The sequence below is a fragment of the Adiantum capillus-veneris genome, chromosome 20 (assembly GCF_014529385.1).
Source record: "Adiantum capillus-veneris isolate H3 chromosome 20, ASM1452938v2, whole genome shotgun sequence".
NCBI lineage: Eukaryota > Viridiplantae > Streptophyta > Polypodiopsida > Polypodiales > Pteridaceae > Adiantum > Adiantum capillus-veneris.
The window spans coordinates 113907285-113932702 of NC_140950.1; the positions used below are offsets into that span (position 1 = coordinate 113907285).

At 41.1% G+C, this 25418-nt stretch overlaps 1 pseudogene; it reads left to right on the plus strand.

Moving 5' to 3' along the window:
* The first annotated feature begins 14735 nt into the window (after positions 1-14735).
* On the plus strand, positions 14736-24097 carry LOC147433117 (uncharacterized; annotated as a pseudogene).
* Positions 24098-25418: the final 1321 nt, after the last annotated feature.

Here is a 25418-nt window from a genome sequence, read left to right on the forward strand (position 1 = left end):
GATTCAACCTTACACAACCAAGATTTGTGCATTCTCAGCCTTGCTTGCTTTGGTGATTTCCGATCAACCCCGTAGAACCACCACAGTTGCAAATCCCTAGCAGGACACCTAGCATTTTCAGTTTTTAGCCCTTGACGTCATCGTCATCATCAACATCATCGTCATCGATGTCATCATCACTATTGACATCATCATCATCAAGTACCACAACATTTAGAAGCATTGTACCAAACTTTGTGCAATCTAAAGCAAATACCTCTCTAGCAATAGAGAGGGAGGCCCTTGGAGGGTACATTTGGTCTTCTCTCTCTCTCTAGCGCTCTCTTGCACACTCACAGTTTTCATTCCACTCTCTTGTTTTGGTCATTGCACATCCTCTCATTAAGTCAAGGAAGGCTCTCCCTTCCTGTCAGTAAAAGGAACCTTGAGCACCCACTAATCACTCATTCTGAGACATACACCATCATTCACTTTCGATGCACATTACATTTGTATCAGAGCTCTTTCACAGTGTTCGGTATCATCATTCAAGTAAAGAAGCACAAGAAGCACAATATTTGTTTTTTGCTTCTTGTGATTGCACGTAATCCAAGAAAATTTGGACTTGTCAATCCCTAATCTGTGTTTTTGAAGAGTGGCAGGTAACCCAAGACATAAGGGCTTGTCCAGCCTCCCCTTGTTCCTCTTTTCCACACATTGAGAGTGGACCTTGCACTTAGCGGCAGGCCAATCGATGTGAGGTGGGAAAAAGCAACCTTCGTGTGAGCACAAGGGCGCCAAGAGGTGCACCCGCAAGAAGGAGTTTATCTTGGGTAAGAGCAAAGCCTTCTTAAATGCACATTGCAAGCCAACCTCGAGTAATCAAGAACCCCAAGTACTCAAAAACCCTAAGAACCCCGAGTACCCACGTATTCAAGAACCCAAGAACCCCAAGAACTCAGTGCATGGTCATCACCCAAAGCGGAATGGATACTTTGCATGAAGGTGATGAGAGTGAAGTTGGAGAAGAGGAAGTTTCTACAATAGGAGGATTGTTCCCCAATCCTCCCCCATCCCCATCTATGCCACGGATTGTACCAAACCCTATGGAGGCTTTGGTCAACATGATGATGAAAATGATGCTACAACAAGAGACTCAACGTGCTGCCATGGATCAAGACTGCAAAGAAAAAAGGTCAGTTTTGGAGCTTGAGCGTGAGCAAGCATGCGAGGCTCAACGCATAGCGTCCGAAGAGAAGCAAGCGACTATGGAGTTAGAGCAAGAGGTGCAGAGAGACCAATGCACGTAGGAGTTGGTCCTATAGGTACTCTCCTCAAAGACCGAGCCACTCAAGGAGGTTGGCGAGTCATCACGTAGCATAAGTACGTTGTGTTGATGGGGTGTTACAATAAACCATTTAACAATCACAAGTTAGGGTATAGTTTATGAAAATAGCCCAAAAGGGCGTCTGTTCTTTATGCTTCATGGTTCGACCGTTGTTCTAGCTGAATACCGTGTTTATATTAGGGGGTTGCCACTTGGTAACCTAATCAGTAAGGCACAAGATTTTCTTGAAACTAAGAGGATTGTAATCAGTGTATTTTTCCCATTTGGCATACAAGCTTAGGGAGGTTGGATTCCATACACCCTAATGAGCATATACTATTCAAAGTCTGTCCTGATAATAGAAACAAGTTTGATACTCTTAAACTATTAATGGAATTTTTTAGATATCTAATGTTTTTTGTTACTTTATGGCTTCATGTACTTAAAAATCAAGAGGAAGTGGAACTTCACTAATCTGGCAAAGTAAAACTCAAAAGACTGATGAGCTGTTATAGGGGATAAGACACTTGGATTAGAAGGGGTAGTGGCCTTCTGATCATAATAATATGTATGCTATTATGATGATAAGGATATCAAGAAAAATAATCTTTGGGATAATAAAACGTTTTTACATAAAATCTGGAACACATGAGTACTCTAGAAAGTGCTTTTAAGTTTAAAAAGTTGTAAAATGGACATGGATAACAAAATTGGTATAGTCCATTGATACCTGTAAAATACATCCAAGGCTAATGTATCTATTGTCTTGTTTGGATGGATGCAGGTAAGGACTATATCTTATCTTGGAAGTTTTTTGGCTTAAAGCAATTGTCTACACATGAACACTTACACCTACTGGTGTGGAAGTACTTCTGATATCTATATACTGAAATGAGTTCTGATATCTGTATATTAAAATGAGGTTTCATTCTTATATAAGCATTGTACAATGATAATTCTAAGACTGAGTTGTTTTTGTACTTATCATTACTCTTTCTATGAAGCCTGCTGTCTTTTGAATGTTAAAGTTCAATCGTGTCTTATTATTTAAGTAAAAATAGTTGCACATACGCCCTATACATAAGGTTTTTCCATTTTCTTTGGATAAACCGAGACGTTGGCTTTAGAAACTAGTTTTGAATCTTAGTTCTTAGTTGGACCCACAGTCTATAGTCCCTTGATTGGTTTGCTGGTGTAGGCAGTCCCTCATAGACTAATTTTGTGGTTACCTGCTCCCGACTATTATAGTCTTTGACTTTGCCGGTTTAAGGATTGCAGGCCCAATCCCCAAGACTAATTATATTTATGTTTATATATTTCCTTTCAGGATCACAAACACTTTAGAAAGACAACTCGCATGAGAGTAAAATACAACCCAGAGAATCATACAAGGATTCTAGAGCAGATTAAGTTTTACCTAAAAGACCTTCCTCCAAAATGGCTTAGTAGTTAGAACTCGACCTTTCTTGGTAAGAAAGGCCAAATGTTGTGTTACTTACCACCATAAGTAGTCATAGCCTTACTAACAATTTTATATATTGCACACCCTTTCTCTCTCGCAAGGCTTGGAATTATCTTCTGAACCCCTCTCTGTGGCAACATCTCTTGTCCTCAGATGTATTGGCAGATTGGATGCTTCTCAACTAATATATGATTCGGCTCTTACCACAGACAAAAAGATGTCTATCTTGCACATGTTATCTTTTAATGATTGGGTCAAGATTTTGGCTACCTTAAACAAGGATTCCAAAGATGGTGTTAATTTGATTTCCCAGTACGTAGCCCAGCTACCTATACTCTCTGTACAATATCAGCAAGAGCTTGCTTTTGCTCTTTTGGGGCTAAACTATCTAAACTTTCTAAAAAAACTATGCGGCCTCAATCCTTCTTTTATCAGTACCCCGGCTACTCCAACTATCCCTCCGACACGTGGTATCTTTTGTAGAGATAGTGCAACTCTTGAGGCCGTCAAAGAAGTTTAGAGTAATCTTTGCTCCCTCGGTGACTCTAACCTCTTAGAAATGGTACCAAAAATATCCAAGGTTTTCCCTTTCCTACATGTTAGGCAAATTGAAATTGAATCTTTTGGGGTGGACCATCAGCTTTGGGTCCTACCTAACACAACTTTTCTAGCACCTATTCTTAGTGAAACCTGGGTTTACCTGGCTATCTCCCTGCCTCTATTGTTGAAGACTACAAACTCAAAATTTTGAAAGGTGCACAATTCCTAGACAAAGGGGAACTCATAAAAGCCCCCTTCAACCTCAACCTCATCGGCCATTCCAAATGCCCTTCCAATATAGGCCTCTACATTCATACAAAGGGGAACACGGAGTTTGTCAAATGGTCTTTAGGTTGATAGGTGTTAAATGGTTTTTCCTTGTCTATAGATTGGATTCTTGCTCATGGGTATTGTAGTCTTTGACTCTTTTGGTTTTAGGTTGCAGGTTAATCCAAAATTACTTACCCTTGTATAATTATTTTGATTCTTATGATTTCAAGAACATTTTACCTATAAACGAGCTACTCTTGGATGGACGATTTATTTGAAGACAATCCATAGAAACTGGTTAAAGCATAGAAAACTTCCATGAATGACTATGAATGGCATTCATACTATTCTCTATTGGCTAATAAAGCCTTAAAACTCCAACTAGAGTATAATCCTCTCTATTAACATTGTCACTTATAGCTCTGATGAGACTCATGGATTTTTTGATATGATACAACTATTTGGCTTCAAACTTGACTATTTCATTCTCATCGACCTGATGAGATAGTAGGCACATACTCAATGGGACTATTGCTGACTCATTGAGTATGGTGCTTGGGTTAGGGTGAGCGCGCGCGTGCGCACACACACACACATATGTCACTTTCATATGCGGCTTACTATTCTGAGAATCGATATTGTCGATATTTAGCACTACATGGATGGTAGGAATAAGTACAAAGGTTTTAAGTAGGACATGGATAACAACTGATAGGTTTGTTGACACCTCTGTAATATGTATTCAAAGCTAATGAATCTTCTATCTTGTTTATATGGATGTAACTGAGGACTCTATCTTTACTTATGATCTTTTTGGCTAAGCTGCTATCCATTACTATCAAACCTGGTCTCTTTCACTTGAGAATACATTGTTCTTGACTATCTTATGTACAAAACACTAGAATGATACCTCATTTTCACTATGATGTAAAAAAATAAATCAAAGCTTGAGATGTTTTTGTGGTTATCATTTTCCTTTGTCTAAAGCCAACTATCTTTTGAACTATTATGTTTATTTGTGTATAAGTATAAGTATAAAAACAACAAAACACACATCCTAAACACAAGGTTCTCTTAGAAAGCAGGGAAACCATGACGCTAGCTTTGGAGATTTTTTTCTATATACTTTGATGGACCCACTGTCTATAATTCCTTGTTAGGTTGACAGTTGTTAGGTGGTTTTTTCTTGTCTAAAGATTGGATTACCTGCTCACAACTATTGTAGTCTTTTAATCTACTCGTTTCAGGTTGTAGGTTAATCCAAATTTACTTACCCTTGTATAATTATTTTGATTCTTATGATTTCAAGAACATTTTACCTTTGAAGGAACTACTCTTGGATGGACGGCTCGTTTGAGGACTATCCATAGAAGCTAGTTAAAACATGGAAAACTTCTATGACTGACTAAGAATAATAACCACATCCATACTATTCTCTATTGACTAACAAAGCCTTAAACTTTGACTGGAGTATAATCCTCTCTGATACATTGTCACTTATAACTCTGATGAGACTCATGGACTTTTTGATATGATACAACTCTTTGGCTTCAAAATTGACTATTCTATTCTCATCAATTTTATGAGGTAGTAGGCCCATATTGAATGGCCCTACTACAAACTCATTGAGTATGGTGGCTGGGCTAGGGCGCGCACGCACACACACACACACACACATGTTACTTTTATTTTTGGCTTACTGTTTTGAGAATGGATATTTGCTGATATTTAACACATGCATGGTAGGTATAAGTTAAAAAGGTTTTAAGTAGGACACGGATAACAATTGATAGGTCTTTTGACACCTGTAATACGTATTCAAGGCTAACAAATCTGTATTCAAGGCTAACAAATCTGTTGTCTTGTTTATATGGATGTAACTGAGGACTCTATCTTTACTTAGGATAATTTTGACTAAGCTATTGTCGATCACTATTGAATCTGGTCACTTTCACCACTTCATGATAAGTAGTTTTTTACTATCTTATGCACTAATCACTAGAATGATACCTCATTCTCACTATGATGTATAAAAATGAATCGAAGACTGAGTTGTTTTTGTGCCAATCATTTTCCTTTGTCTAAAGCCAAATGTCTTTTGAGCTGTTATGTTCTTTTGTCTATATGTCTAAAAATAGCAACGCACACGTTCTAAACACAAGGTTCTCCTAGAAAGCTGGGAAACCAGGACGCTGGCTTTGGAGATTTTTCTCTATAGGGAGGTGAGAGAGAGAGAGAGAGAGAGAGAGAAATGATATATTAACAAGAAGGGATCCTCATCAAATTCCTACTCACAGCTATTGTAGCCTTTGACTCTGCTTGTTTAGGTTGCAGGTTAATCCAAAATTACTTACCCTTGTGCAATTATTTTGATTCTTATGATTTCAAGAACATTTTACCTATAAAAGAACTACTCTTGGATGGACAGTTCGTTTGAGGACTATCCATAGAAATTGGTTAAATCATGGAAACTTCTACGACTGCCTAAGAATGACATCCATATTATTCTCTACTGGCTAACAAAGCCTTAAAATTCCGTCTGGAGTATAATCCTCTCTAATAATGTTGTCACTTATAGCTCCAATGAGACTCATGGATTTTTTGATATGATACAGCTCTTTGGCTTCAGCCTTGACTATTCTATTTTCATCAACTTGATAAGGCAATAGGCCCATACTAAATGGAACTACTGCCGACTCATTGAGTATGGTGCTTAGGTTAGGGCAGACACGCGCCCATGCACATACACACATATGTCACTTTCATATGTGGCTTACTAATAAACAGAGAATGGATTTTATTTGATATTTAGCATTAGTTGGATGATAGATGTAAGTTCAAAAGGTTTTAAGCAGGACATGAATAACAACTAATAGGATTGTTGACACCTGTAATAATTATCAAGGCTGATGAATGTTGTCTTGTTTATATGGATGCAGATGAGGACTCTATCTTTACTTAGGATCTTTTTGGCTAAGTTGTTGTCCATCACTATCGAACTTGGTCTCTTTCACTTCAAAATAAGTTGTTCTTGATTATCTTTACAAAACACTAGAATGATACCTCATTCTCACTATGATGTCCTTACTAGTGATATTGCTAATGGGAAAATTTTGTGAAGAGAGAGCGCGTGGGAGTGGGGGGAAATATGGGTTTTGAGGGGACCATAGAGAGAGAGAGAGAGAGAGAGAGAGAGAGAGAGAGAGAGAGAGAGAGAGAGAGAGGATTACCCAAGGGAGGAAGGGAGGGAATGGGTGAGAGAGAAGAAAGAAGTAAGTTAAAAAGATACATGGAGGCCAAGGGAGGGAGACAAAAACAGATGTATATAATGGGCAGAGGAGATGGTGGTGAGATTGAGGGAGTAGGTAACTCAAGGGTAGGTACAATGTGTGTGTGTGTGTGTGTGAGAGAGAGAGAGAGAGAGAGGAGGGAAGAAGATAGTGAGTAAGAGATGTGGAGGTAGGAAGAGGGAGAGCGAGCAAAAGAGTGGATAGAGGATAGGGAGGGTGAGAGGGGATAGGTGGAGGTGATGAAGGAGGAGAGGGTGGAAGATAAGAGTGAGTGGCTTTGGTGACCAAGGAGGGTGACAATAGTGGTGGGTCCAAGGAAGCGATGGAGGAGAAGAGTGGGTGGCTTTGGTGACCAATGAGGGCGAAATGGTGGTGCACCGGTGGCTTCCCTTCCCAAAGAAAAAAAGCTCGCTTTGACAAGCTCACTCCATATACTAACTCTTGGAAACTTACATCGAGACAAAAACCTTAAACTTCCAAGAGAAGCATTGTGTTTTAAGGTCTTGTTTGAGTAGACACTAAAAGGAAATAGGAACTAAGGGATTATAATTCATTGAACTTAATCTAATTCTCAACTAGAATTAAAAGTTTACAAAGAACATTTGCTATGGATAGCCCTAGCGTAGCATAGAAGTTTTAAATGTTAAATTTGTCTTACATGTTTGGAAAAAGGCCAACGCAGGTGTTTACCCATGGGATACAACAAGGGATGGTTAAGGATTCCATATTAGAAAAAGTGTAAAGATATTTCAGGGTTAAGGATTCCATATTAGAAAAAGTGAATGTTATAGGGATATGCCTGGAGAAGTATATGTGACTGATTAAAAGATAACTACATAAATTTAATAATACTAAAGGAAAAAGGAAGTAAAATATTCTAAAAATAGAAAAGGTGGGAACCACCTGATAAATTCACACTTAAAAGGGTATGCAATAGTTTTCATGCTACTTTTCAAAATCTTGAAATGTATTCTTGGTTTGACATGATTAGAATACTGTTTTCTAGTAGACTTATCATAGTACTACCTTAGAAAGGTGCATTTATCAAATGGTTTGGTGGGAGGGTGGATTTTGGAGGGTTAACTTGTTGGCCAAAAAGTTGATCCCAAATTTTATGTTGTCCATTAAGTTAAGTCAATAATGGAGAAAGGGATTTCAATCTACGAAGCAGGGATCAAACTTGGGAACGAGGGCTTTGTATAGTTAGTAAAGACACTCATCTTAAGGGAATGCACTAACGATTGTGATTGATAATAAGAAAAAAAAAAAAACATCAATGACCTTGAACCAAGGGTGAATTAGAGAACTCCCACCAGTTGACTCTAGAAGGTTGAGTTCAAGTTTAGTCTGATGACTTTGATTGGAAAATTGAACTGAATCTAAGGAAAGATATTTCAGGGTTAAGGATTCCATATTAGAAAAAGTGAATGTTATAACCCCCTTGTGTTGGCATCAAAGAGCAGGAGGAGTCTTGTCTTGGTGTCAGTCTCAAGCGGGAGAGATAGCAAGAATTGTGGTGTATCTATTTGGAGATGGTGCAACCCTCGGTCCCTGACATGGCCTCACAAGTGATATCAGAGCTAAAGATAGGCCAACAAATTAACCCTCTAGAATCTACCTTCCAACCAAACCATTGATAAATACATCTGTCCAAGGTAGTACTATGATACTAGAGAAACAGTGTTTCAAAGATATCTAACCAAGAGTACATTTCAAGCATTTGAAAGCAACATGAAAACTGTTGCATATCCTTGCAAGTATGCATTTATTAGGTCGTTCCCATTTTTTTTCTTTTTAGAATATTTTAACTCTTTTGTTCTTTAGTATTATTAAAGCTACCTAGTTATCTTTCAAGCAATCATATATAGTTCCCTATACATATCCCTATCCTCGTCTTAGGATTCGGGCATCCTATCTCCTCTACCACGTGTTTTCAAGTTTTATTTTTCTTTATCCTATATGGGAAAGGCTTACAAAGTTAATCTACCTTAAGTTCCTTTTAGATTAATATTCCAAGAAGTAGAGCAAAGGTTCGGCTGATGAAGACAATTATTAAATAGCCCATTTAGATTCCTAGCCTTTCCAAAGTTTTTTTTTACCAAACAGTTCAAAGAGTTCCATTAACCATTTGTTGTTCTTGATGAACTTGTAAAGAGATACAACAAAGAGTAAAAGAAATTCTACAGGTCAATAAACCCATTCATCACATGATCACGAAAGCAAGTATCACAAGTAGAATACATATTAGGTAACTCATTTATTGAAATGTTTTGGCATGTTATCATAATACCTGCCTCATTGGCATTGGCATGAGGTGATATGCCAAAAGGACCTCTAAGAGACAAGCCAAAATGGAGATAAAGACAAATCTTGTGGTGAGCAAGAAACTATATAAGCAAAAAGACTCACTCAAAGAACCCATGATGCATTGACCTAAAAATGCAGTAATATCAAGGGCCCAAACCTATAGCATCAATAACCATAGCCAAGAAAACATTGTTGCCAAAGTGATTCTGACCCCAAAGTGTCACCCTTGTTATGCCACAAAACGTCCACTATTTGGTTTGTGCTACTGAAGTTTCCAAGTGAGAGAAGATCAAGCACTCATATCGCTCCACAAAATCTCTCCTTACAAATTCACTTGCTTGTTGAAGATGAAGAACAACCATAGAAATTAGCTCTTGCCACCGTTCCATAAAGCAAGGTAATGAGCAAAGAGACACACTAAAGGATTAAAAGAGATAATCTCAAGAAGTTCTTGACAAAAGGATGGAAGGAAAAGAAAAAGATGGAGGTAAGATTACTCTGAGAAACAATGATAGATTGCACCTTATATAGATAAGTAAACTAGCAAAGAATGAATTAGCATAACCTAAGAGTTAAAGGTGTAACTTGCGGTTAAAGATTTATCGCCTTTTTTTATTGTTTCAAGCTGAAGATAGCTCTTTCTTTTTGTTGAGGAGTTTTTAAGGACCTCCTCCTAGCATTTACTCTTGACCAACGCATTTAAGGTATCTACTTTTGAAAACAAAATTTTAAAAAATGTTCGGGTAAATTGGGGTTATATCCAAGCACCAAAGTTTACTCATGAGACACTTTAGGTTTTACACCATGGGAACATGGGCATAACCAATGCTTTTCATCTCAAGAAAATTTACATAAAGGAAAAGATAACGAAAAAGAAAAAGAGAAGAAAAAGAAGTATAACGACAAGGTGAATAAGTAACTTTTTGAACAAGTTTTGAAAAGGAGGATAAGTTATCAAAACAAGTTATCAGGATAAGATAAGGAAGATAATCTATCAAGATAAGTGAAACCACTTATCTAAAATGTGCATAAAAAGAGTGTTTCTCTTCTCATTTTACACTTCTCTCCTCCATTTTTAGGATACAAACTAGAGAGTAAGTTGTAGAGAAAGCTTGAATAAGCCATAGCCAAACCTCTTGCAACACACATCTCCTACACACACTTCCTCTCCAAGAGAAGCCATGGCCAAAGCCATAATCAAGATTTCCATAACTTGATCTTCTTCTTCTCATTACACTTTTCTCTCTCCTAACCCTCAAGTACTCCATAGCTTTAATCTTCGTTGTCTCATTTCATTCTCTCATTCCAAGTAGTGCACTTGGTGGTCTTCAAGTGAATACTAAGAGGGAGAGAGCCGACTATGTCAACAAGATTTTTCCATAATCCTCTCAAAGCAAGGAGAAGTTTCTACCATACATACACCAAGGTAATGTTTCTTGTAATCTTCATGCTATTACACACTTTAAACAATTGGGTTACTTTTCATTCTAAGTTAATTCATGCTGAAGATCTCAAGTTTCCATAAGCAAGATTCTATCTTAATTTTTTCTTAACTAACAACGTTACTAAGCACTAATTACGACGTTATTTCAAGTTCTTTAAAGTACCAAGTTAATATGGCATAAAGAGAGTAGAAATCACTCTCTTTATCCATAGGTATTTGGATATCATACTTATAAAATGGATGATGAATGGTGACTAATATCTATACTTATCACCCCCCCCTTCCCCACAATTTTTTTTCTTAACTTTCAACTTACTCTTCTTCTTTTACCTAAATCACTTAATAGAGATAAATGCCATAAATCAAAGTCAATTAAGTATTGGAATTCCGGGAACTAACCTTATTTTTCAAAAGAAGCATTAGGACTCTCCAATCTTGAAAAAATAAAAATTCTTTCAAAACATATCAAGCGAAGTGAAAGGTAAGTTATAAGATGAAAAGCCCCATCAAAGTGAAAGGTCAAAAGACTTTCTATGCCTATATAAGAAGGTATTTTAGTTTGCATTGTGATACATTTCTATATTTCTTTCTTATTGCGTTTCCAACTTTTTGTTCTCTTTAGAGTTTCCTTGCACTATTTGCACTATCTAAGTAATGAATTTCTTTCTTTTGGAACCATTAGAAAAATTTATTAATAAGCATTGACTATATATTCTCCAACAAGTAAAAAAAAGGAGATTCTCTCTAGATGTTCTCTTGTCCCAATTCAACTAGGGACTCAGAGCTCTCTCTCTCTCTCTCTCCCCCCCCCCCCCCCCTTTTTTGCACAACTTTGCAAGCCTTCATGGCAAGCATCTTATGTACATAAGGTGAGGCCGAGGGAAAAGAAAGTAAGTTGTAGGTGAGGCTGTAGATCTGTGTGTATGTGTGTGTGCATGTACATGCGCACACGCTCCTATCTCTTTGAGCTAAGAGAATTCTCAAGGAGAACAGCATTGTAATTAGTGCTTAGTAACATTGTTAGTTAAGAGAGAAGATTGTTTATGGAAACATTAGAGATTAAGCATGAATTAACTTAGAAAGAAAAGTAATCCGATTGTTTAAGATGTGCAATAGCATGAAGATGACAAGAAACCTTATCCTAGTGTATGTATGGTAGAGTCCTCTTCTCTCTTTGAGAGGATTATGGAAGAAGCTTGTTGACGTAACCGGCTCTCTCCCTCTTCACCTTCAAGACCACCAATTGCAATACTTGGAATGAGAAATTGGAATGAGACAAGGAAGATTCAAACTATGGAAAGCTTGAGGGCTAGGAGATAAGAGAGTGTAATGAGAAAAAGAAGAACAAGTTACAGCAAGCTTGATTATGGCTTTGGCCATGGATTCTCTTGGAGAGGAGGTGTATGTAGGAGATGTGTGTTACAAGAGGCTTGGCTATGGCTTCTCGAAGCGTTCTTTACAATACTCTTTAGTTTGCATCTTAAAAAGGGAGGAGAGAAGTGAAAAATAAGGAGAAACCCTTTTTTTATGCACATTTTAAATAAGTGTCTTTACTTATCTTGATAGCTTATTTTTCTTATCAATAATTTATTTTTACTTCTTTTAATAACTTATCCTCCTTTTTAAAACTTCTTCAACAAGTTACTTATTCACTTTATCATTATTCTTCTTTTTTCTTTTCTCTTTTTCTTTTTCCTTATCTTTTTTTTTTCTTATTGTGTTTCCTTATCTTTTTCTTTATGTTTATTTTCTTGAGGTGAAAAGCTAATTTTTCATTCATTGGTTATGCTCATGTTCCCATGATGTAAAACCTAAAGTGCCTCATGAGTAAACTTCGGTACTTGGATTTGGCCCAAATTTATCCAAATAATTGTTTTTATCATTAAAAAAAGTAAGTTTAGATGTGTTGGTCAAGAGTAAGGGCTAAGAAGAGGCTCTTACAAACTCCTCATGTTGTTCTTGATCTTCTTGTGTGTGAAATAAGTCCACGACAAAATCATTTAACTCTTTTCTAAAAGGTCACTCTTTGAGACAGTAAAGGTGGTAGGGCGTTACCGAGATCAAAAGACATAACTGTGAACTCATAATGCCCAAAACTTGTATTAAAAGCTATTTTAGGGGTATCTTCGTTTTTTATCCCAACTTGGTAGTAGCTTAATTTGAAATGGATCTTGGAAAAATATCTGGCATCCTCTTCTTTTAGTTGAGTAGACACATCATCACCCGTGCCTAGAAATGCACGTAGTTGCATAGATTTGATTAGGGTCTTAAGATCTTTGTCACGCCCAAAATCCTGTAAGAGTGCTACAAGTAGTATATTTGGTACAGGAACAGCTTGAGGTATTGGTGTTGCTCGTGTATCAAGAAGCGCAGAATCTGAAGTGTTAGCTATGGACGAGTCCCGAGAAGCTCTATCTGTCGGAAATTTTTTACTTCGTTAGCATAGTGGATATTTTCAGATCTCTCCCCTCCCATTCACCCACGTGGCAGCTATTTCCAGCGCTAAAAAAAAAGCTGCGCCGTCAAAAGCTAACGTAATCAAAAGAGCTACGTCAAAAGCTAACGTAATAAAAACAGCCACAGTGCGCAGGGTATTGAATAGAAATTTGCCACCATGATTGACGACACGCAGGATTGACGACACGCAGGTCGCTTCAGACTTCGCATCCAGGCTCAGGTTCTCTCTCTCTCTCTCTCTCTCTCTCTCTCTCTCTCTCTCTCTCTCTCTCTCTCTCTCTCTCTCTCTCTCTCTCTCTCTCATCCATAGTTTTATAGAGTGGTCTCAGGTTCTTCGCTACTTGCTTTGTCTGATGGCTGTCCTCCTCGACGGCGGCCTCACCATGCGTTTGTTTACTCAACACTTTATTCCTTGTTTTCAATCGGTTCAAAAGGCCTCAGGTTCTCTCTCTCTATATATATACTTTCCTTCCAACTTTGTGTTGGCTGCACGAAGCATCTTTCATGCCGAGCCTGCTAGAACCTAGACATCTACTTGAAGAAGTTTTGGGTTACTTCGCCTTCGGTGACTTATCCCATTAAGAGACACTGATAGAGTAGGCCCAACGATTTTGCTATGGATGACTTAAAATTCTATGCTCTATGATAGTACAAAGTGTGCACCATGTCTGAGTCCTAAAAAGATTGCTTAGAATACCCATCACATGCTAACAAGAAAGGCAGATGGGTCTGACAAGATGGAGAAGCATCACTTCAGATGCAAGGATCACAAGGAGGAGAAAAAACCTTTAGCCTGGTTTTTTCCTACACTTTTGGGGCTATGTGTATGAGTTTAAGTCAAACGCTCCTGCGCCGTCATAAGCTACACGTAATAAAAGTAAACAGCGGAGCAGTTCGGAGGTTGACAGTGCGCAGGATTGACGACAGGTTGATCTTCTCCAGAGACAAGCTCCACAGTCTGCGGCAGTTCTACGCGCGCTGGCTGAAGCACTACGTTCCACAAAACGGGATGGAAGGTGGGAGCGTCATGATCGTGTCTTTTTCTTTCTCCTTCGTCATCAGCCATGTCTGCGCCAGCAGGAGCTAGACCACGAGGAACCGTGGGAGCTCGCAGGAGAAGGGTTGGGGGAAGCGATGCCGGCAGCACATCTGTTGTAAAATCTCTTGAGCAATTTTGCATTGGATACATCTGATTCATCACGAGACGTCGTCGTTTTTGACAAGTTTGGATATGGCTGGATGCTTGTGAGTCGTTGTGCATACAATAACGTATATGTATGCAAGTTCCAAAGTATGTATGTGTGTTGCTTTTCTGAGATTTAATGTTGGTCTCTGTTGCTCAAATGTGGAAAGTTAAGTCACACCACTTCACTTATGCTCGTGGGTGACTCTGATCGGTCTTAACATGAACTCCCAGTGTGCTGCTATGTATTTGCAAAATCGATTTTCTCAGTAGCTATGGGTAATTTGTTTGTCTGAGGCAATCATCATATATCAAATGCAAGATGTTTGCTGATCTCGTTGCCACGTACATGGAAAATACCTCTATTGATACGATGCAGTCAGAGGGGAATCGCCTCTTTTTTTAGTGCACGTGGCTCTGTAGATATGGTGCTTCAATGTTAGAACCTGAGGATTTCCCATCAGTGAGAACTCAGCATGTCCATTGTACTCGTCGCTCATGATGTGCTTATGATGCAAATATGGAGTGATGGCAGAAGAGTTGAAAATATTGTAGGAAGCAGATCTTCCAAATCTTGTGCTCTCCAGACATTGTCGATGGCGATGCATACAGATGCTCCTGATGTTTGTAGAGTTTCCAGCCTTTCTTTCAATTTTCCTTTCCCCGCCAGCACACTTTGGAAGTATGTGGCTTGACCTCCTAATTGCCACAACAGGGATGATTGCGTCTCTTTGATCCCCATACTATCAGGGCTTTCATTCACAAATTCCACATGTGTTGGGGTTAAGGCCTATGTGCCTTGACCGGTCGCCCAGGTCATGGACGCCCGCCCACTGTTACCCTATACTTATAGTGAGTATACTGTATAGGGGGAGCTGCCACTTCACAGTCTCCCCACCCACATCGTGTGTGTGTCTCCCTCTCTCTCTCTCACTCTCTGTCTGTGGTGCTCCCCGATCCCCTTCAATTGGTATCAGAGCGTAGGTGCGGAGGGAGCGCGTGTGTGCACAGTCACGACGACAGCGGAGAGCCAGTTTCATTCCCGAAATTGCGTCCGCGCGCGCGCACTTTCAAGAGTGCAAACAGGGTTTCGACTTCGGCATCAACAAATTCAGCTTTCCAGAGCGTTTCCTCCAGGTGTCCTACCGTTTTACCCCCCTTTCGAAGCCATTCGAGCCATCAGAAACCTCATTCGAGCTACGGTTGAGGAGCTGCATTTTCAGCCCTCTTTTGGCAGTTTATGCTGCATTTTTTGGTCAAAACGGAGGTTTTTGGCATAGCTTTCACACCCGGACTCGGATACATGTGATCCAGGAGTCTACCTTGGGGTTTTGGCACGCTCCGGACGCACTTGTCATATCAGAATTTTAAAATTCTGAACGCTGAATTTTCTGCAACAGCAGTTGTTTATTGTGTGTCGAAGATTCCACACATGGTTTGCTCTCAAATGTGAGAGTGATATTTGCTGCAAGTTTCCTCACAGGTGGGAGGATACGATGTATGCCTTATGTGGTTTGATGCTCAGGGAGACTAATGTGATTGCATTTTGAGCTCGGCAATGTATGCCTCGAGCATGTTTTTTGGCAGTCACAGGTAGAGCAGATATTTGTGTACTAGATTTGCAGGTGTTTGCAATGATGTATGCAAAGTGTGGAGATTGGTGCATGCATTTGGAGTGCGGTTTGATGTGCTTTGGTTGCTCATGGTTTTGAGCGTGCAGTCAGTTTGGTTACTGGTTTTGTGGCCATTTTATTGACGAAACTCTGGCAAAATTTTCCCGGGAGTTTTATGCGCATCATTTATGCGATCTAGGTAGAGATTGCGGGTTGCACTCAGCATTTGAGTGCGGTGTTCTCTGCAGGTGGGAGATTTGTGTGTGTGTATGCATCGATACCGCACAGTGTGGGCTTGGTGATTCGCTCACGGTTTGACAGGCGTACAGTTATCTTGGCACACTCACAGGAGTGAGTATTGTGATGTATGCTTGTGTGGCTACGAGCTAGGTAGCCGGATTCGAGCACTAATGGCTTGAGGTTTTTCAGCAGGATTCAGCTACAAGTTTACAAGTTTACAGGCAGGTTTCAGGGCTTATTTGGGCGCTGAATTTTCAGCCATTGTTTCCTCTTTGCAGGTGTCCATGTATGGCTCAATTGTAAGATGATCTGGGACACGTTTGTGACTTGTTTATGCAGTTGTTTAAGAGCTGAATTTTGGGGCTGTTTTGGGGCTGATTTACAGCCATATTTGCATACTTTTGTTGATGCGATTCGAGCCAGTTTAGGGCTGATTTGGTTGACATTTGCTACTCATTGTTGGTTGCTCTTTTGCCAGCATTATGGCTGATTTTTCATTTGACTTCCAGCGTTATTGTCTGACACAGTTTGATGGTGCAGATTTTGTTGCTTGGAAGGAGCATATGCTTGTTGCATTGACGGATTTGGGGCAGGATAAACCCTTGCGTGGTTTATCGGCGAAGCCCAAGTCTATGCGTGATGATGATTGGCAGGATCTTGATGAGTTAGCAATGTCTACGATTCGTTTGCATCTGGTTGAGTCTGTTGATTGGCAGTTCTCGAGGGAGACTACAACTCATGCTTTATGGCAGAGTTTACATGCTATGTACGCGAAATCCATGTCTACAGGGAAGTCTAGTCCCACTTCTATGTCCATGGGAGAGATTGATCCCACACGCAAGTCTCGACGGCATAGAGACTTGACATGTTGGCATTGTGGACATAGAGGGCACATTAGGCGTCGATGTTTCAGGCGTTTGAGACAACGAAGGCGACAGATGCGTGATGCAAATTTGGGCATGACAGATGCTAGTGAGATCAGTACGGTGGTTACTAAGTATGCTTGTGACGGCGATGTCACATTTACATCTAGCTTGTCTTCAGACAATCTTATGTCTACGGATTGCATATCGGATTGCACATTGTCTTCACATTGGTTACTAGATTCAGATGCTACTTTCCATGTCACGTCGCATCGTGAGTGGTTTAGCACGTTTTCTAGTGGGAGACTTGGTTGTGTGCACATGGCTGATGGTTTTTTGTATGACATTGAGGGTGCAGGAGACGTATGTTTGTCCTTGCCCAGTGGTATGAGATTTACCCTGCATCATGTGCGTTATGTGCCAGATCTGAGACGGGATTTGATCTCGATTAGTCAGCTTAGAGATTGTGGATGTCAGATTTCGCTACGAGAGCGAGATTTTGTGATGCATTTGGGTTCGCTAGTGATTGTGAGAGGTGCCAGGAGTGGTACAGGTTACCCATTGCATGTGGATCACGTGAGAGATAGTGTTGTCTCTGTGATCATGCAGCCAAGTAGAGAGCGAGAGAGCAGGCGAGTCTCTTTTGCTTGTGGGTTGCAGGATGCTTTGCATGGAGTGCAGAGCAGTGACTTTGTTGTGCAGGTTGCGTCTACGGATGCACAGGTAGAGTGGGACAGCTCTAGTGAGTCACAGCAGGATGAGTCATCAGAGGTGATGACAGAGATGACTCGCATGGATGCTGAGATGTCGACTATTGTGGAGTCATTTCTTGATATGCTTATGCCAGAGCTTGATGCAGATTCAGGACAGATGGATACTCTTGGTACACATGTGATATGTGGTGGGCACAAGGAGTCACTCCAGAGCTCGGAGTCAGAGTGCCATGGTCTCTATGATAGGGGACAGGATTGCCATGAGTTGAGTTCTGAGTTGGAGGTGGCAGAGGTTGCCAGGGTTGCATCAACGTTCAGTGTCCTCATGTACAAGATGCTGATCTCGAGGCCCGACATAGCAGCTACAGTGGGAGCATTTGCAGCAGGGTTGATTAGTTGTTCGATGACTGATCTCGGCATAGAGCATAGGGGAGGTTTGCAGGTATTGGACCGATACTTGCAGGAGTGCATGAGCTCTTGTAGCCTCTTTGCAGAGCTTGGAGCTAGCTCTGTGTGGCTTTCGCAGCGGGATGTTTGTCTATCAGTAGAGCCGGATGCACTAGCTCATCGAGAGTCAGTGGGCATAGGTTGAGAGAATCTCTCGCCTTCTATTAGTTGTACACTAGTAGATCTTGCTTAAAGGCACATTGGCCTTTAAGTGGGAGGTTGTTGGGGTTAAGGCCTATGTGCCTTGACCGGTCACCCAGGTCATGGGTGCCCGCCCACTGTTACCCTATACTTATAGTGAGTATACTGTATAGGGGGAGCTGCCACTTCACAGTCTCCCCACCCACATCGTGTGTGTGTCTCCTTCTCTCTCTCTCACTCTCTCTCTGTGGTGCTCCCCGATCCCCTTCAACATGTGCCACATGATTGAATGCACATTGCGATTGTTGCATCTCTTCTAAAATGTGAGCCAAGAGCGTCTCTTTGCCGAGCCCACCTTGGCCCACTATACCCACTAGACAGAGCTGTGGTGCCCTAAATCTCAATGCTCCAGGGTTTGTGGCGATGATGCAGGGTGTGGTAGTAGCGTTGGGGAAATACGATCTACTGCATGTTGTTGGTAAGAGTAGTTGGAGGACCTTGAGGGCCATGGAGTACACAGATGGCGTTAGCAGACCAAGGCTAGTCACAGCGCACATCACTACTAGCAAATCCCTCTTATCAACTCTAATTGTTTGGTTGGTGATTCCTCGTTTCACAATGCTGCCAATTGTCCTGTAGATCTTCATTACTTGCTAGTGCATCTTGCATGGATAACTAATTTGATATTTTGAGACCTTGTGCAACGTCTAGGAGGGGAGAGTTATTATGCACAGGTAGGGGGTGTCCATGCTGAGGATAAAGGGGTCTCACTAGCAATTATAGCAGCTATGTGTGTATGTCCACCTTCAACTACCTTACTCAGCTCATTTCTGCAGGCGCAACTACTTATGGCCTAACTCTACCGTGTTTCATTGCAGACAGATTAAGAGAAACTTGGACGCAACTCCTCTACATTTGCAACGGCGACATATTCCAACGTGCGGTGAGTACAAAGTGCCACATTTTAATCTTGAACGCTGAGGACACAGTAAAAAGGAACACACCGAAAATTGCATGCTGCCGTGGGAATGGCACGTTCCCTCGTATTATAAAAATTGGGGAGGACTGTGCAAACTCCCCCGTGCGGGGACACCAGCACGTTTTCTTTTTTTTCTATAACATAAGAGATAAAGAACACATACAAATAATGAGATTACTCTCAGAACCTTAAACATTGTGCTATTACTTTTCTAACGCTGCGTACTTATTCTTTGCAAGGGACATTCAAGAAATCAGCTTCCGCTTGCCTCTTCTCAGTCGGAAACCCCACAACAGCGCAATCCAGCACCAGGTACATAGTTGTTTCAAACGCTTGAACTATCGGTTGCTTAGCCATGACTAGTAACTAAATATCACAAGGTTCTGATCGCATTGAACCATTAAGATTGAGTACGACTGAAGCCTTCAATGGACCATCACCGAAATCATAGGATACACCTCAGCAGATCGAAAGCGAGACATCGCACTTCAATCAAGAAGAAGGCTAGATTTCTACCATGCTCACAATCATGGATTGATATTGTCAATTTAGTACACCGATGGAGTTCAGAATAGCAACGACATTCAGACCTTTAAGCATATGCTTTGTTTGTGGTGTAGTTTTCATCCAAAGAAGTGCCTCTTTTCATTGTACTCAAGCTCCAGATGAGACATCGGTTGCAATGTTTGCTAGCAGTCTACTGGTATCCAGCTTAGAGGCTACACAAATAGAAACACAATGGGTGCAGTGCTCCGCTAGTGAGAACTCAAGTGCACGTCGCAGATATTGTGTGCCGTTACTTCCAGACTACACAAGAAGAATACTGAACAGAAATCAGCTTCACATACAGCTATTGAGCGTCATTGACATATCTATCAACTCCATCTCAACAGTGACAACAATTGCACATGATACACTAGACAGACGTTCAATATTAGATAACCCTCTGCTATCATGGAGTAAAGAGCATAGAACAACCTTCACAGAGCAAGACCTAGCTACATCACAAGTGGCAGACATACTTGCATTCAATCTTGAGAACAACTTCGTACTACAGAAGTACATGTCGATGGCTGAATAACCGAATAAGAAGCTTGGCCTCTGCATACTAAGTCAAGATAGTGTGAGCAAGATCATTCAGCACCAACAAGACAACGCACCGTTTGCACTGCGTGACACGAGTTTGATGTTTGGTATCATCGAAAACATCGTTGAACCAGCCACGAGAAGAGCATTCACCGCTAGGGATACTTACGAATTTGCTTCTCTGCAGCTCCGTGGCCGTCAATACTTTCAAGCCCAACGGCATGCCTGCCGCATCAAGCTCCGTGAACGACATCACAATAGAGACGGTAGCGTTTCCATTCCTGTTTCCTTTCGGGAAAGGCCAATATGATGGTAAAATCAACTTCAGTATATATGTAAAGATACGTGCATCGACTTTGCTCTCTGTTTACACCCTGTACAAGCCATACCTGCTCATAATGTACCAAGTAAAGCAGGCTCTTATGTTGGCTAACAATACACACACGAGCCTATTGCAAAGGGACATTGACAACTACAAGAAGGCCAATCGTACAGCAACTGACGAGGACACTGTGAGACATGTGCTTCGGTACAGCACCCCTTCCAGCATGCCAGGCTCCTGCTTGTGGCACCGCAAGAACCTAAAGGACTTGATAGCAATGGTGGACGAATGGGGAATGCGTGATTTCTTCTTGACTTTCACTGCTGCCGATGAGGTCACAGACACAAGATGGCCTGAGATTGACACGATCGAGCTAATTGCACGTCATTTGAACGCCTCCTTCACTTGGACAGACTGCCCAGTCGAATGCGCCCTCACCTTCCACACTAAATTCCAAATGCTTATGTCCAAATATATACTTGCGAAAGGTGTGTTGGGCCGTGTGCAACACCACTTGGTTAGATATGAGGTCCAAAATAGAGGATCATTGCATGCTCATGTCATACTGTGGATGCATGAAGAAGACAAAGAGCAACTATCTGCTGAGATACCTGCATACATCCCGCCAGAAACCAGCACTGTGGTTTTGCCAGAAGTGAGCCGCCTCCGACAACTCGTGCTCAGGAAACAACTTCACAAGTGTCATACAAGTTGTTACCACGGTCAAAGAGATAGAGTATGTAAACACGGTTTTCCATTTCATGCGCAGCCAAATCCAAACCCAGTCTTCAATGAACAAAATCACAGATGGCAATACTTCAGGCCCCGGCATGAAGACAGAAATGTCGTACCGTACCACCCTACACTGCTTCTGCTATGGGGTGCACATATGAATATACAGCGGGTCACCAATTCATCATTGTCCTATTAACTCCTGAAGTATGCACTCAAAACTGAACCAATGGGCCATCTCAACATCCGCTCAGAAGATGCAGAGCGCTTTGGCCTAGGTGGCCTTGACACTGTGAAATTGAAGCTGATCTCAGTCTCTTTACTGTCGAAGCCTATCTCAGCAACAGAAGTGGCATTAAATTGTTTGCAAATCCCAATCATTTCAAAGAGTGACACCGTCCAATACGTCGACTCGTCACCCCCAGCACTACGACAACGAATCATTTCTCACAACAATGATGTCGTGCTGCACTCCATCGATCTGTACTGCGCACGACCACAAAGTCTGGAGAATCACAAAGTACTGCGCACGACCACAAAGTCTGGAGAATCTTACGTTCTACGACTTCCACAAGAATTACACAGTGACGAAGGGAAAAAAAGGGAAAAAAAGTATTTCAGAGGCGAACACCTACGGCCAATCGCTGGAGCGGCAACACCGACTGGTCCGTTTCACAGAATTCCACCCAGGGCATCATCCGGAGGCTTTCTTTTACAACGTGCTGCTAAAGAGGATCACCTTCAGAAACGAATCCCAGCTGCTCTCACCGGAGAACACGTCCAGGTCATACTATCTTGAGTGCAAACTTAGAAATTTGATACTGACAGATGAGGCCCTTGAGATGTACATCACAGAGTATACACAACGAAATATGCTCACAACAAATCAAACACACCAATTTCACAACAGATACTACAGAAGACATCCTCAACAAAGGCTACCTCATTTCAATCTCCAGATGTGCAAACAGACTACGAGCAACAGGACACGACTTCTCGTATCTCTGCCCTTCTAAACGAGCTTCAAAACGTCCAGAACACGTCACTGACATCTGAACAAGCAGAGATCTACAAGAAGATCACAGCAACAAAGGGTGGTCTGCATGTGATCACAGGCACTCCTGGCAGTGGCAAAAGCTTCCTCATAAGATATATCACAAGCCAACTTATAATGCAAGGGAAAACTATCACACTCGCTGCTTCGACTGGTGCAACGTCCACGAGGTTAAGCAGCATCGCAACAACTGTCCATTACCAATTCAAGATACCAGTGCACACACAGCAGTATCCCCTGTCAATCTCCGAAACTGATGACAGATACGTCAGTATCAAAGAAGCAGACACGATTATCATAGACGAGATTTCTATGTTGACAAAGCAAACTTTTGATCTCATAGTACGACAAATTGTGAATGTCACCAACGGCACACTACTAGACTCATTCAAAGATAAAAAGCTCTTCTTGTTCGGTGATTTGGCACAGTTGCCGCCGGTATGCAGGCATCACAGTGATCATTGCTACTCATGCCACATCACAAGCTCCACTTATTGGTCCACTGCTACTACGTACATTATGTCTTGCTCAGTGCGCCATGCAAAAGATATCTCTTTCATAGAGTTCCTCAATACAATAAGAGTCAGGCTCCCCACAAAGAAAGAGATCCACGATGTGCTCGGTGACCGCATCATAACGCAGGATCAAATAGATCAACACATGGATAGGAATATGACAATCATTTGCACACACAAGAGTGACACTCAATATTATAATAACCTTCTCTTCGAACGCTTCCATCGGCATAGTCACATCATCCAAATCGGCCTCAAGACAAACGCACACAACGTCCCTGAGCTCCAAGCATGGCTTGAAGATCCCGACTTCCATGCAATTGACAGAATAGCAGAAGGAGCAAAGGCGCTGATAACAAAGAACATAGACTTAACAATTGGAGCAGCCAATGGATCACTATGCCCATAGCAGACGGACATTCAATGGGCATTGGTACCATAAATCCACATTCCCACTAGCTCTCGCCTACGCTATGACTGGACACAAGTCCCAAGGCGCAACAATCAACTCCAACGTCTTGCTCATTGTAAAGAATTTTTCGTCCCTGGCCTTCTATACGTGATTCTATCACGCGTCACTGAGCGAACCCGGCTACATTTACTAGAGCTACCTACGCTAGAGATGTTCACACCATCTAGATTTTTGAACTTCTAGTCGGGAATGTTTCCTACGCCCTCTTCAGTATCAATTCATGTTTCTATTAAACAGATGAAATCGCCTTGTAATTGCCTTCTATATAAAGCAGGAAGTTTTGTTTAACTGCTTGTCTTCTCTTCTGTGGACTTCTCATGTTCAATATGTTGCATTGCTAAGACACCTTCCCTATCACCTGCTCACTCTGATCCACCTTTTGTAAATTTACTACTCTTCCCTTTTTCACTTCATTCATTTGTGTTTAAACATTTGTCGGATCTTATGCTTCAGAAATACTGCAAGAGGTCATCAAAATAAATTTTTTTACGTGCAGAAAACTGAATCAAACAATGGATCACAACACGGTACATTTTGCACGCTTCTTTGATCTTGCATCTGCCTGTGTATACACATGCAAATCAATCACTCGTTTTACTGTGCAGCTCTTCAAGCAATACACGAACAACGCAAAGGAAACGCAACCAACGATACAACCTAAGAGATTTTACCTCACGATTAAGCAAAATGAGATTGGCAAACTCAGCAGGTGAGAAACCCCATGCGTATATTGAGGAGTTCCATACTTTTCAAGAACGTCGCAACTTCATGAATAAGTGCGACGCAAGATATAAAGCTCTAGACCAAACGATGGCCACACCAAACACAGAAAAGATGACAACAGGTACTATTAGAAAAGGAAAATATAATGCCTTCTATCTGTCATGCTAACAAGCTTGCTCCTACATCCTGTAGGTCTCATGAAGCAAATACTTGAAGAGCTTGATATCCAGTACGAAGATGATGAGAGTATGTTGCGTAATGTTGAAGCACAACAACTCCTCGACACAAAAACTGAAGGAATTACATTTTACGCGATGGAGCAGCTGCGGTTTGGTTACAACATTGACTTGGCTGAACTTTCAAAAGCTACTCAAGAAAAATGTGCCGCTATCTTCACAAATTTCATGACTTTGGCAAACCACACGCACGACGCAACTAATCCACCTATCACAATCCAGAAGGTAGCATGGCACTACAACGAACACAAGGCAATAAATTATGGACAACCAGCCTCCCCATACGAGCCAGTTGCAACAAACCAAGGCAAGTATGGATAACAAGTATCACTAGCTTCCATTCACTTCTCCATAGCAATGTCATTTTTTTATTGACCTAAAGAATCTGGATGTACTGCAGATTTAGACACTCATCAACAACCAGAGACAAGCATCGGCCTTCCACCCCAGAAAAAGCAGCGTCGTGGGAAGAATACATAGTCTACAGTATACGCTGCACGAAGAACGATAGGAGATATATCAGAGTTACGAATAACATCCATAAACGCATTGGTCAGTACAAGCGCAATCCTTCGAAGAGAATGCGAGCGGACATGCAGACACACATTCCTTTCGATGACAATTTTGAAATTACCACTTTAGCAGCCAATACCAATATTCATAAAGCTAGAAACTTAGAATATGTCTATATTAAACAACACAAGACAACAACTGCATTAGGTTATAACGTTTGTTCTGGACATCCACCAAGGTTGAGAAAATATTATTTTTTGAAAAAAAACAAGAAGGTATAGCTGTGAACTTCTGCCGTCTTCATTTCATTGTTTTGTTCATTGTCTTTGTCTCATAACTTTGATCATTGCCTACAACAATGTCTTTTTGTTTCCAGTCAAACTATGGCAGACATGACAACTTATCAATTGTTTTGATTTAAATGCCTTTTCTTTTCAGTTTAGAATGGGTAGGCCAATTCCAGCTGATCTGATTGAACAGCAGCCAGAATTTGAGACTGCAATGTACAAG